The sequence below is a fragment of the Pelobates fuscus genome, chromosome 4 (assembly GCF_036172605.1).
Source record: "Pelobates fuscus isolate aPelFus1 chromosome 4, aPelFus1.pri, whole genome shotgun sequence".
In the NCBI taxonomy this organism is placed as follows: domain Eukaryota; kingdom Metazoa; phylum Chordata; class Amphibia; order Anura; family Pelobatidae; genus Pelobates; species Pelobates fuscus.
The window spans coordinates 276,279,901-276,293,092 of record NC_086320.1 but is presented as its reverse complement, the minus strand read 5'-3'; positions in this window follow the sequence as shown (position 1 = coordinate 276,293,092).

Here is a 13,192-nt window from a genome sequence, read left to right as displayed (position 1 = left end):
TGTAATAAACTCACATGCATGCTTTCACATGCACATTATGCTTAAGATATAGCTATATACATCCATGAGCACACATATTCACATAGATGCTATATGGCAAAAGCTAAATATATCATTATGGATTAAATAATTTAGTATATTTATTACATGCACACACCTTACGCATTATCATCTGTTGAATCTGTTCAACCCTTGTTGGTTGCAGGATCATATCCCGGCAGGGTCAACTCAGCCCTTCATCCTTCGGAGGTGGATAAAATGAGTAGCATCCCCTGGATGTACTTGGAAACCAAAGCAATCTGCGTGAACCTTTCCTGGTTAAATACTTTGTTGTTGCTCTGTTAGACTTGTGCATGGTGGGAAAGTTCAGTTTGGCTGAAAAGGACATTTTGTTCGGAACGTCCAATGCTTGTTCATGCAATGGTTTGGCTGAATATCGTCCATGGAAAAGTATTTGGAGATACATACATTTAAATAAGCCAATAAGTGTGCATACATGGGCCAATCAGTACTCCAAAATATATACATAATATAAAAATTACAATACACAGATGGAATTTTTTCCCCAAGTAAGTGGGTTAACCTTATAAGAGCAGACATTAGGTTGTTAGAGTAGGACCTGCCAAAGATGGGGTACATTGATGTTGTGGCACACTTATGTAATGTGTAATCATATACTTTAACTAAACCCCCATAATTTTTTTGGCCTAGATTAGGTATTTTTAAGAAAACTAATAAAATCTGCCAGCTCTGTAGTTGCTACTTAGTGGATCAATGAGTGTGCTGGATCTTGTGTATTGTACGAATTGTCCCCAGCAGCACCCCATTTTTGCGTGTCACGTGAGTGCAGCCCCTTGGTTTCACATAATATAAAAATTATGTATATATTTTGCAGTACACTAATAGGCACATTTTTAGTAACCAATAGGGGGGAAAAGAAGAGAAACAGTAAAAAAGTTTTAATTTTTGAATATATATCTTTATTAAATATGATACATAAAAAATATTTTTTTTTAACTCCTCATTCTTTTCCTCTCTTGGTCCCTTCTCACTTAATCTGTGAATACAATCAACATTTAGTGGCTATCCCCTAGCCATCATTCATCTCCTCTTCCCATCAATGTAATTCTTTGGCACCATAGGCAGAACTCCAAAAGCCAAATTAAACAACTGTGTTTAAATATCGCACTGCCATTTGCTCAATGATACGTCCATGAGGAGCCAATCTACCAGGGTCCATATGCACAAGTCAATCTGTATGCATACTAATACAAATGCATAATATTGTTATTAATTATAAAGTGTCTACAAATTCTGAAGTGCTGTACAATAGGCTAACTAAGAATAAAGTACTTTCAGTAAGATAAGTTGGACGCACAGGAACAGAAGGTACTGAGTGCTCTGCTCAAACTAGCTTACATTCGGAGATATATATACGTGGGTGTGTCAAAAATTATCTGCACTAAGGCTGTAGAATTAATTTTAATCCACTTTTAGAAAAGACAAATACATAATCTCCTTGCTTTTCAATACACCTTGTCCATCTGTCAGCAAGCTTTTGTATTCTCTTATTAAAAACTTGTTTTGGGCAGAGCTGCGACCCATGAATGCACCACTGTCTTCAGTTCTTCACGAGAGGTGACTCAAACTTTCTGAAACTCAAGTCTGTCGTGGATTATTTCATAGGCAGAGCCATGGCTGATATGCAAATTATTTGCCCCATAATCCACTGTCACTCGTCTATGCGACAGAATCATTCCATGGGCGTCCAGCTCCTTCTTCATGGCTGATAGTTGTGTGACCTTCCTTGAGGTTCTCTATCCATTCATACACACTTCTTTGTGACAAAACGCATCCTCTATACTGTGCACAACGTCTTTGATAAATATCAACACCAGACATATCCTCAGACCACAAAAAACGTATCACTGCAGCTGTTCTTTATTTTTGCAAATCACAAGTGGGGCAGCCATTTTTTGTTGCACCACAGTTACAAATGAAGTGATGTAACACGTTCACACCTGCACAGCTGTGACTGGGGAGACAGTGACCTTCAACAGAAAGCGCTGATAAGACAGTGCAGGTAACCAAAGTTTTAATATAACCAGAGTGCAGATAATTTTTGACTCACCCTAATGTGTGTATATATATATCTTCTGTAGTCCGTTTTTTAATTCCAGTTGTGACACTAGATTTCTCTTGAAGAGGTCGGGGTCTGATGAAGGTCAAGGACACAGTCCTGGATAAAACACAGAGCATCCGACTTTAACAGATAGGGGATGCAGAAAAAGAGGAGGTTCCTTAGCAAGACAAACCTCTCCATGGGGTGCACCACCGGTAGATAGTGGATGTGGCTAACATGACAAAATCCTATCAGTGGTTGGAAAAGGCAGGACTGAAAGACGGCACTGAGGCACTAATCCTTGCAGCACAGGAACAGTCACTCAGCCCCAGATCAATAGAAGCTGGAGTCTACCACACCAGGCAAGACCCAAGGTGCAGACTGTGCAAAGAGGTCTCTGAGACAGTCCAGCACCTAGTAGCTGGATGCAAGATGTTAGCAGGAACAGCATACATGGAGAGACACAATCAAGTTGCTGGGATTGTATACCGAAACATCTGCACAGAATATGGATTGGACCTGCCTAAGTCCAGATAGGAGATACCACAAAGAGTAGTCAAGAATAACAGGGCTAAGATCCTGTGGGACTTCAAGATCCAGATAGACAAGCAAGTGCTGGCCAACCAACCCGACATCATGGTGGTAGACAAGGAACGGAAGACTGCAGTCGTGGTGGATGTGGCAATACCCAGTGACTATAACATCAGGAAGAAGAAACATGAGAAGGTAGAGAAATACCAAGGACTAAAAGAAGAACTAGAAAGGATGTGGAAAGTGAAGGCAGTAGTAGTCCCAGTTGTGATAGTAGCACTCAGTGCTGTGACTACCAAGTTGGGGGAGTGGCTTCAACAGATTCCAGGTGGGACATCTGAGATCATTGTCCAGAAGAGTGCAGTTCTAGGAACAGAACTGCGCAGAACCCTCAAACTCCTAGGCCTCTGGTATAGAACCCAAGAATTAGGAATAAACATACCACCCAGGAGGGGTGAGAAAATCTAAAGAAATAGTTTTATATAAAATGTGTATACACACATACAAATACATAAATGCTTGAGCCAGGTTAACTTCGAGTACAGTGTCTGAATACTTTGTAGTGGTTATGGTGCTCAGAGTGTCCCTTTAAAGGGTACCTCCAAGCATCATTGCACATACAGAGAAAGAGTGCTTTATTGACAACAGTGTAACTTCACTTCTGGCAATGTCATTTACTAGTGCAGAACAAGACTTCCAGGCTGGTTAATGTTAATTATCTGCATGAAAGGCGTCTGTTATCAGCAACCTTAGCATGCCTGGGGACAGACAACCAATGGCAGCACTGCACGCCTCTATGCCACCCAAGTCCTTTCCTCTGCAGTCCTACAAGACATCACTCCCCCTGCAAAGAGGGCTAGTGACATCACTACAGAACAAGACTGCATCAAGAACTTGGGATGACAGGTAAGTTCTTTCTTTTTTTTCTTTTCTTTTCTTTTCTTTCTCTTGCAAAATACAGTGGTTTATTAAAAATTACTGTTTTTGGATGGAGTAACATTTTAAAGGGACACTATAGTCACCAAAACAGCTTCACCTTAATGAAGCAATTCTGGTGTATAGATCATGCCCCTGCAAACTCATAGCTCAATTCTCTGACATTTAGGAATTAAATCCCTTTGTTCATGCAGCCCTGGCCACACCTTCCTGCATGTGAATTGCAGAGACTTCCTAAAAACTTCCTGTAAAGGCTCTAATGTTTACACTTCTTTTATTGCACAGAACTTTAGAATGTCTTATCTCCTGCACTGTTAATAGCCTGCTTTAACCTGCAGGAGCCTCCTGTATGTAATTAAAGTTTCATTTGCAGAGCAAAAAAAGTAACCCCGTAAGGAAGGCGGGCGTGCTTTGCCATCCTTGGGGACCGGCACAGGACGTCCACGCCATACTATATACTTACCTGCTTGCTGGCAATCCCCCGCCGATTATCACCAGCATCCCAGTGAGTCCCCCTGCTGCTGATACAGCCCTCCTGGGCCATGTGATCGCGAGGTCCTTGCGAGTACCTCACGAGCACATGGACGGAATAGCCGTCCATAGCAGTGCCAGCAGGGGGAGTGCCTGGAATGACAGGTAGTCCCCCTGCTGCCTGAAATAAAGTTCATTAAAGTGAGTGACTGACTGACTAGTATATTTAACAGACATTGTGTGCGGTGTGCCAGGCTTTGTTTATAGCTATTAATTGTTTTTGGTTGCTATAGCTACATAGCATATTATTGAATATGCGTCATAAATGAAATACTTTGTTGTTCAGCTAACGTATATAAAGAGAAAGTGTGTAATAACATTACTTATTCCAATGTTTAGTTTAAATGGATTTCTAAGAAATGAGAAGGGAGTAGCAGAACAACACTAGTCCCACCCAGGGAATGGGTATTGCCATGGACACGTGGCACTCTGCTATATGATAAATCATATTTGTGTTTTTTGGTCTTATGTCAAGTCTGATCAAGTGTTTAACTTTGGGTTGATTTTTTTTTTAAATTTATTATTTATTACAGCTTCTGTCATTAACTATAAATGTCTGATTGTTTATGAAGATAACCGCTGTAATCTGCAGATATAGAGCCAAGGCTCTAAATTCAATTCTGCAGAATTACACTATCTTACAAACTTTAACTACAGCTAAAGAATTTTTAAAATGACCTTGTGTCAGATAGCTCACTGTGAGAAACAAGATGCGTCATAATGATTTGTTTCCCATGCAATAAGGAAATTAGTCATAACTTTTTTCCCTTTTTTATTTTTTATGTCACAGAAAGAAAAGCAGTATGTTTCTCAATATCCTCTGTTTCCTTAGTGCAGGGATATCTGGTGGTTACCAGAAATTATTCAGTCAAAACACAAAACTTTTACGAAAAATAAATAAATAAATATGCAATATTTGAGAGGTGTTTTACATCAAATAAAATGAGGGAGAGTGTTCCTTGCACTGCTTAAAGCCATACTGCCAATTTTGAGCATTTCATAAACACTTTTATTCAAATTCCAAAGCAAAAAATATATCATAAATCATAGTAAGTACAGGCAGATTTTTAGAATATGTGGCATAAGGAGGAATTTCAATTAGATACTGCCTGCCTCATCTTGCCATTTCCTGGCAGTAATAATTCATAGCACCTGAAGAGTACAGCCATCTTGTCACATAGTGCAATTTTGAGGCCTACAGTGTAATTTTTGGAGGATATCGCAATCTCGTTGAATCATCAGGTTTAACACACAACTCCCATCAAACGTACACGTGGTAAACTACAACTCCCATCACACACACACATACGCATACCCCACAACACCCCCACAACACCCAGCACACGCATAATTCCTCCTACTGCACACTTCCAGCCTCATACATAGACAACTTCTATCCCGGAAAATAGACTTGGCTAAAGAAGACGGGGAAAGCAGAGTAAAATGTCAGTGAATGATGGGAGGAGTAGCAAGCAGGGGGAAATTGAGGAGCTAGGATGAAAAGACTGATGGAGAGGGTAAACAGAAATAGTGGGAAGACTGAGGAACAATCTGAGAATCAACATAGGTTAAACTAGAAACTTGGGGGGGTGGGGGTTAAGTACTGGGAAACAGAGGCTAGTGCAGCATGAGTCAGGAATAGAAAGACAGTCAAAAAGTCTTGGAGAAGGTAGAAGAAAAGGGCGGGGGGAAGAGGAAGAGTCTAAAAAGGCAAAAAAGAATGGGTGTTAAAAGGTTGAAAATGTTAATACAAAATTCTGTCTCAATTTCTAGCTAATTCACGGACAAGTGCTACAAGTTGAGAATGATTCACCTTGTTTGAATTAATTGAAAGTTGGGATTTGGAGAATCATACCATTTGTGTATATATAGGGTTGCCATATGCACAATGGTTTTTTTTTTTTGGTTTTTTTTGCTGGGACACTCATAATGTCATTATGTTGATTTAATTTAAACATGAAAATGCTGCCCTGTATTATGGATAATTTATATGCTGCAGGATTTGTGATTTACCACCTGCAGCATGTGACTTCTACATACTGCAGGGCTGAACTTTCTGTATGTTGCCCATCTATATGTATAAATGATGATGTGTCCCAAAAAACATGGTGCATATAGTACCAAACTCCAAACTCCCTAATGATTTCCCCCAACAATTATCCTGCAATATGGTACTTATTGTAGTCAGTGGTGCTGATAAAGCATGACCTAGCAAAAATGTAATATTGTTTTATATTTAATTCTAAACATGTACACTGAAATGCATAGTGGCTCTCTTTCCAAAGCATTAAAACAGTGTGCCCTGTAAAGAAAGTCATCAGCTACGGTGGAATGAGCCAGGACTGTTTATTTTATTATATATATATATATCTTTTTCATTTTTTTTTATTATTATATTTTTTATTATTTAATTTTCATTTTAAGTTTTTTTCCCTATTAATGGAAAGTGGTCTATAAGTATTCAGGGCCAGATTAAGAGCCCAACAGTCAAACCTCTCAAGCGTTATGTATCTGGTGGAGATGTTGCTGGAGGGAAACTCATAGGATGCAGCTACAAGAAAACTCAGATTCTCTTAAAATATGCTAATCTCTCTGTAATTCATGCTTTCATCCTTCAAGTAAATCCATACCCTCTAACAGCAGTGTCCAGAGAACCAGGAAGTCAAAAGGCGTTGTAAAAGGGTGGGCCACTGACGTGGATCATGTAACCAAAACTTCCGAAAGGGTCGAACATGCCCAAAAAGGAGGCATGTCTGCCCAAAGAATTGGAAGGCTAGCCTGGCATTAATGCATGTCAGCTGCTTGCTGGCCAAAAGCATCCTGAGCTTGGCATAAATGCGGCTAATGATACGCTCGCTCCATGCTTTCAAAGGACTATCCCCTAGCACTCACATGTCCACTTGTCTTCTTACCGTCTTACTAGCAGGCAGAAGATCATGGTATACAGTCTGAGACAGAAAAAAGGTGGATGTAGTGTGTGTAGAAGAAAAGGAACATGCCACAGTGTTAGAAAGACCAAAGTCATCATCATTACCTTAACTAATTTCCTTTCAGCTAGTCCACACAAGTTTTGTTTCCGTATATCCCTGTTAAGTTTCCAGACTTAAAGGACCACTCTAGTGCCAGGAAAACCTACTCGTTTTCCTGGCACTAGAGTGCCCTGAGGGTGCCCCCACCCTCAGGGACCCACTCCCGCCGGGCTCTGGGGGGAGGAAGGGGTTAAACTTACCTCTTTCTCCAGCGCCGGGCGGGGAGTTTTCCTCCTCCTCCTCTTCTTCCTCGCGACGTCATCGGCTGAATGCGCATGCGCGGCAGGAGCCGCGCTCGCATTCAGCCGGTCGCATAGGAAAGCATTCATAATGCTTTCCTATGGACGCTTGCGTGCTCTCACTGTGATTTTCACAGTGAGAAGCACGCAAGCGCCTCTAGCGGCTGTCAATGAGACAGCCACTAGAGGCTCTGGAGGCTGGCTTAACCCTCAGTATAAACATAGCAGTTTCACTGAAACTGCTATGTTTATAAAAAAAAGGGTAAAAGCTAGCTGGACCTGGCACCCAGACCACTTCATTAAGCTGAAGTGGTCTGCGTGCCTAGAGTGGTCCTTTAAGGAACAGTATTTAGGGTTGCCACCTTTCTTGAAAAAAAAAATACAGATCTTACTAATTTGCATAACGAATTATGTATGCGTGACATCACATGATGTAAATCACAAGGAGTGACATAAGAGAAAATTCTGCAAAATCACCAAAAACTATTTACAGGTTTATTCTGCTGTATAGATGGATTGCTCACAGATTTAAGATTTGCAGTTGCAGTTGCAGCTCCATTAACCCCTATGTTAATCAAACCCTGTAAGTATTTTATATATGCACCACAGTTCAGATAATTGTATCTCCATCTATCCCAATTCCCTCTATACATTCTGTCTATATTTATACATTAGTAATATTCTTTTTTATGGGTTTTACATTTATCAGTGCAATATTTTCCCCTTACATTTTTATGCCCCTATCTTTGTTTTACGTTAATATTTTAGCCAAAAGGGACACTATAGTCACCTGAACAACTTCAGCTTTCTGAGAAAATGCAGTGTTTACATTGAACGCTAGGAACACCTCCAGTTGCAGTCACTCAGAATGCCACCAGAGGGACTTCTGAGGGACTCAGATCTGCTGTGCATAAGCATCCTGTGATTCAGTATCTCCTCCCACTGCATGCAGACACTGAATTTTCCTCATAGAGATTCATTGATTCAATTCATCTCTATGAGGAGATGCTGATTGGCCAGGGCTGTGTTTGAATCATGCTGGCTCTGCCCCTGATCTGCCTCCTTGTCAGTCTCAGCCAATCCTATGGGGAAGCACCGTGATTGGATCAGGCTATCACATGTCAGCAGACTGCTTGTTTTTCCTGAGTCTCAGCATGCAGATTTACAGCTTCTGGCTTGAATACAGTAAGATTTTTACTATATTTATGGAGGCATGAGGGGCCCAGGGGGGCTAGATGGTCGTGTTTACACTATAGGGTTAGGAATACATGTAGTTGCACTGGTAACTATAGTGTCCCTTTAACATGAATCTTCTTTGCTTTTTCTGTATGTACTTATATGTTTTGAGATAAGTGGACTGTTTACACATTATGGTAACATAGGTGGAATGCATTCCCTCCGGTCATTAAAGATGGCAGGTGGAAACAGACATTTGCCATGTACCCAAATGAAGGCTTGGAGTCCGTAAATTAAAGCGGAACAGCTGCAGACTAACGTGGCACCTCTGGCAGATTGGCTGATCGCGGTCCGGAGGAGGCGCCAGATGGAAATTTAAACTCCAGGCGGGCCGTAGTGGATCTTATTCCACTGACTGACTTGGATTTCCCTGAGGAAGTCAGCGTAGGATTATTGTAATTGTTCTAATTGTTTTATCATATCGATTTTCTTCTGTCAAACTGGCGCACTTTTATGAAATAAGGCAAAGCTGTTTCCAGTGAATCCTGAGTGTTTCTTACGTGCATTTTAACCTCCCTACAATTGTGAGTGCAAAATTATTAAAGTTTTCTGGTTATATACCTTACAATGTTGCACTGTTTGCTCTTTTATTCTCTTTTACATATAACTGAAAGAAGAATTTTTGATGCAGTGATTATCTGTTCTGCCTACAGACAGCTTACTTTTGTGAGTGCAATTGTCCACTTGGGTATATGGTGTTTTCATTGTATTACACTGTTTGTGATATTTTTATTGTACATTTTTTGTTACAATGTTTTAAGACGATTCAGAGGTTTTTTTTTTATGCATAAACTATATAGTGGAAAAGGGTATTTTTTTTCTCTTTTTATTTTTTTACTGCCAATGCCTGTCTTGTTACACTGGTGTAAATTGTATCTGCCATTTTGAGTGCCCAGTCCCCCAGTTTACCTAAATCCCACTCCTGGAAAGTTATACATTGTATGACTTTAAAGAATTTTGTGTCATCTGCAAACACTGAAACATGACTTTCAATGCTTATTTCCAGATCATTTATAAATATGTGAAATAGAAGGGGTCCCACAACAAAACCCTGATGGACACCACTTACCATTTTTGTCCAGCGTGAAAATTTACCATTAATGACAACTCTCTGTGCTCTATCTTTAAGCCAATGTTCAACCCAAGAACAAGAATTTTCATCTAGATCTACTTCTAAGAATTTGTTTGGCAGTGTATACATTTGAGTATTCCAACGCCATCACTATATAACAATACTGCATTCAAACGCCAACATTACACCTGAACATACCCCTGTAATCAAACGCCAACACCACACAAATATGCCCTTGCATTCAAATGCCAAGATGCACATGCATTTAAATGTCAATACTACACATAAATACACACTTACATTCACACACATACTGCAAACAAAACTATTCAAACACACAGACACTGCTCAGCAATATGCCTGCAAGGATGGGCAAATGGTAGAAAACCTAGCTGGCAAAGCATTTGACTTCATACCTGGGGCCTCTTCCTGCTTTTACCACCTCAGTCAGAGAACCAGAAGCTTTCTGCCTTAGCTAAGCCCTGCACTCCATGGCTCTAAGTAAAAGCTGTTGGCTCTCCTAAAAGAACTAGGCGGACACCATGTAAGAAATTAAACCATTCTGAAATGGTTTGACTATTTACAATGGGGGATCTAGGGCACTCCTGGCATTATAACCACTATTACGCTCTTTAGTGGTTGTGGTGCATGGAGTGTTTCTTTAATATACTCATTTAATTAGGCCCATCAAAACATTCAGCTCCAGGCCCATGAAGCCCTTAATCTGGTCCTGGAATAAGCAGCTCATTCTATAGCAAAAATCTGTGGTCTGATAAGTAAAAAATGTATTAATCGTTATATTTATAGCATTGGGTTTTCCTGATCTATTCATGTAACAATAACTCCTCTTTGCACGTGAGTGCCTTATCACACACACTAAAGTAAATAGTGAAGTCATAGGAATTTGTACAACCTGTGGTTTTCAGCAGTTCACACGTAGGTGACCTTAAAGCAAAAACGAAATTTAAAAAATGCTCCGTCGTGCAACGACGCACTAATGCTAAAAAAAACAAATAATCAAGGTTTGATTTCAGACACCCATTAAAATAACTAAATAATCCTGTTAATAACCATTTGAAATGAGTATGTTCCTATCTTCTTTTGCTTGGTTGTTGTTGTTTTTTTTTAACTTAACCCAAAGTGATATTGAATATTTCATTTGTAATATTCAAATGAACATGTAAAATATTATGAAAGATGGATTTGTCCAAAGTATTAACATCATTAACATATTAACATAAGCATTAACAAGAATGTCGTGAGAATATAGCAAAGATAAGGGGATAACAAAAAAAAATGTATCAGGACATTACCTAAGCTTAGAGGCTACTTCATACCTTCCAAGTGTACCTATTTAGGAGGGACAGTCACTACTTTGGACCCAAATTCATATTTTCTTAAATTCCTCTTTTCTATCGTAATGTCCCTCTTTTCTAAGAGCTCCACATTGTTAGTGTGTCTGAGTGTATAAAAGAGCTATGCAGCACTAATACTCCCAGTAATGTGTCTTTAAAGCAGCATTATCATCATCTGGGGTCTTTGCAGAAGTGATGATGAGGGGGGACGAGGGGGAGGTTGACAGTTCTTCTTTAAACTACAATAAACATGATTAGAATCAGTCTGCGTACATAAAGTACATTGTTCCTGTTCTGAATTACATTATTGTTGCATAAAATGTTATTAGATGGTCATCTGAAATATATCAGAGCAGTCCCTGGCCATACCGCCACTAACACCCCTAAATTAAGGTATTACTCTGTCCATTTGAAACTCACAGTACTTAAAAACATTCTTTTTTATTGCTACTACTGTATTACCAAATCACCTAGCGCAACACCATTGTCTCCAACAGATGTGATTGTCCACTTTGAAACTCACGTCATGTCCGCATTAGGGGTTAGAAGAATACCTACATATTTGAATCACACATATAGTCCTTCAACACTGACGTGTCCAGATCAACATTGCTGTGGCGAAAATCACGTGGATCAGTGACCAACATTTTTCAAGATTTCACCATCCCATATCACACGAGCAACCCTAGGGCCTTTCACGTCACTAAACACAGAAAAATCTTCAAGTTTACATATGCAAAGGAGTCCACTGCTTAATTTAGCATTGCCCATGCTCCTGAGGAGCAATCTACAATTACCCGTACTTCTAAACAGCAAGGGAACGTGGAGAAGGCCGCAACCAATGGCACAGTGTTATCACCTGGCAGTTTGAAAGCTACTTCTGGGGGTTCTGTTAGCTTGAGTCTGGTTTGTACTATTGTTTGTCTTTGTTTTTATATATACAGTTCACTTAGATTGTTTTTTAAATCATATCTTTCTCTGGATGATTGTTTCATATAGTATACACCTCCTGATTAGCATTTGAAACCTGCTGTTCAGAGGACTATGTTGCCTTACTACATTGTAATAGATGGATCATGTTATCTGCTACATTCATTCTAAAAATGGTGTGGTTGTGATGCTGGCTATATTTTTATGCCTTTATGCTGCTGACAGCCCAATAAAACAAAGAATAAAAAAATTCAAAAAAATGTCTCACCTTCAAAGTCTCCTTAGGCGCACTGTTTGGTTGGTCACTCTTTGGCTACAGGCAGACTCTTCCTTAACCAGTAAAAGACCAACAGTAAGGAGTCAGGACCATCACATTTTGGTCTGTGGGGTTTATTCGTATCACGTAAAACCCATGTCAAGCAGTGGTTCATGGGATGTGTATTTTTTTTACCAAGATACCAATAAACAGGTGCATTATAGACATTCAAAGAAAACAATTAATAGGAGCCTTGAGAAACATGTCAGAAATACAAACATATTCCTAGTTTTTAACATTTGTTTTATTCAAAAGGTAATATTCTTATTTTTATTTTAAATCGCAGTAAATTTAGGAACAGGGAAAAGAGAATGAAGAGAAAAAACATTAACAATAACAGTGGTGTCATAATTCAGTTGTTAATGAGTGTAATAAAAATACTCTGTTCACTGTTTTCGTTAATGATAAAATATAGGAGTGAGTGATGGAAGGAGTATGAGCTAAGACTACGTTTTAGTTTTTGGATTAGTAAAGAAATATGGGGAGTGCGCAACCTGCCACTACCCCTGAGGAATACCAAGCGTTGTATTCCAGAACTAATATTATTTTGGATTGCTGGGCTCAGTCTAGTGTGAATATACATTGTCACGTTTGGAGAAAAAGTTTCACTTGTGTTTCTTCATAAAGTAGTTTGGTTAAGTAATGGTAAGCTTACAGAATGTCTTCAGCTGTTGGAGGTGAGAAATGTCTGAATCAGTTGGGCAGCCATCATGTATTGTCACAGTGCCCAGTGGTAGTCACCCGTCCCAGGGCACCAGCAATGTCCTGGAGGTGGACCTACAGTGGCTGTGGCACTCATTGCCCTGTCATTCCTGTATATTCCTTTGCTCCTGTCCTACCCTTCAGTGATTGATTTCCTGGTTTTGACTTCTGCTTTCTCTCTGTAGTGGATATA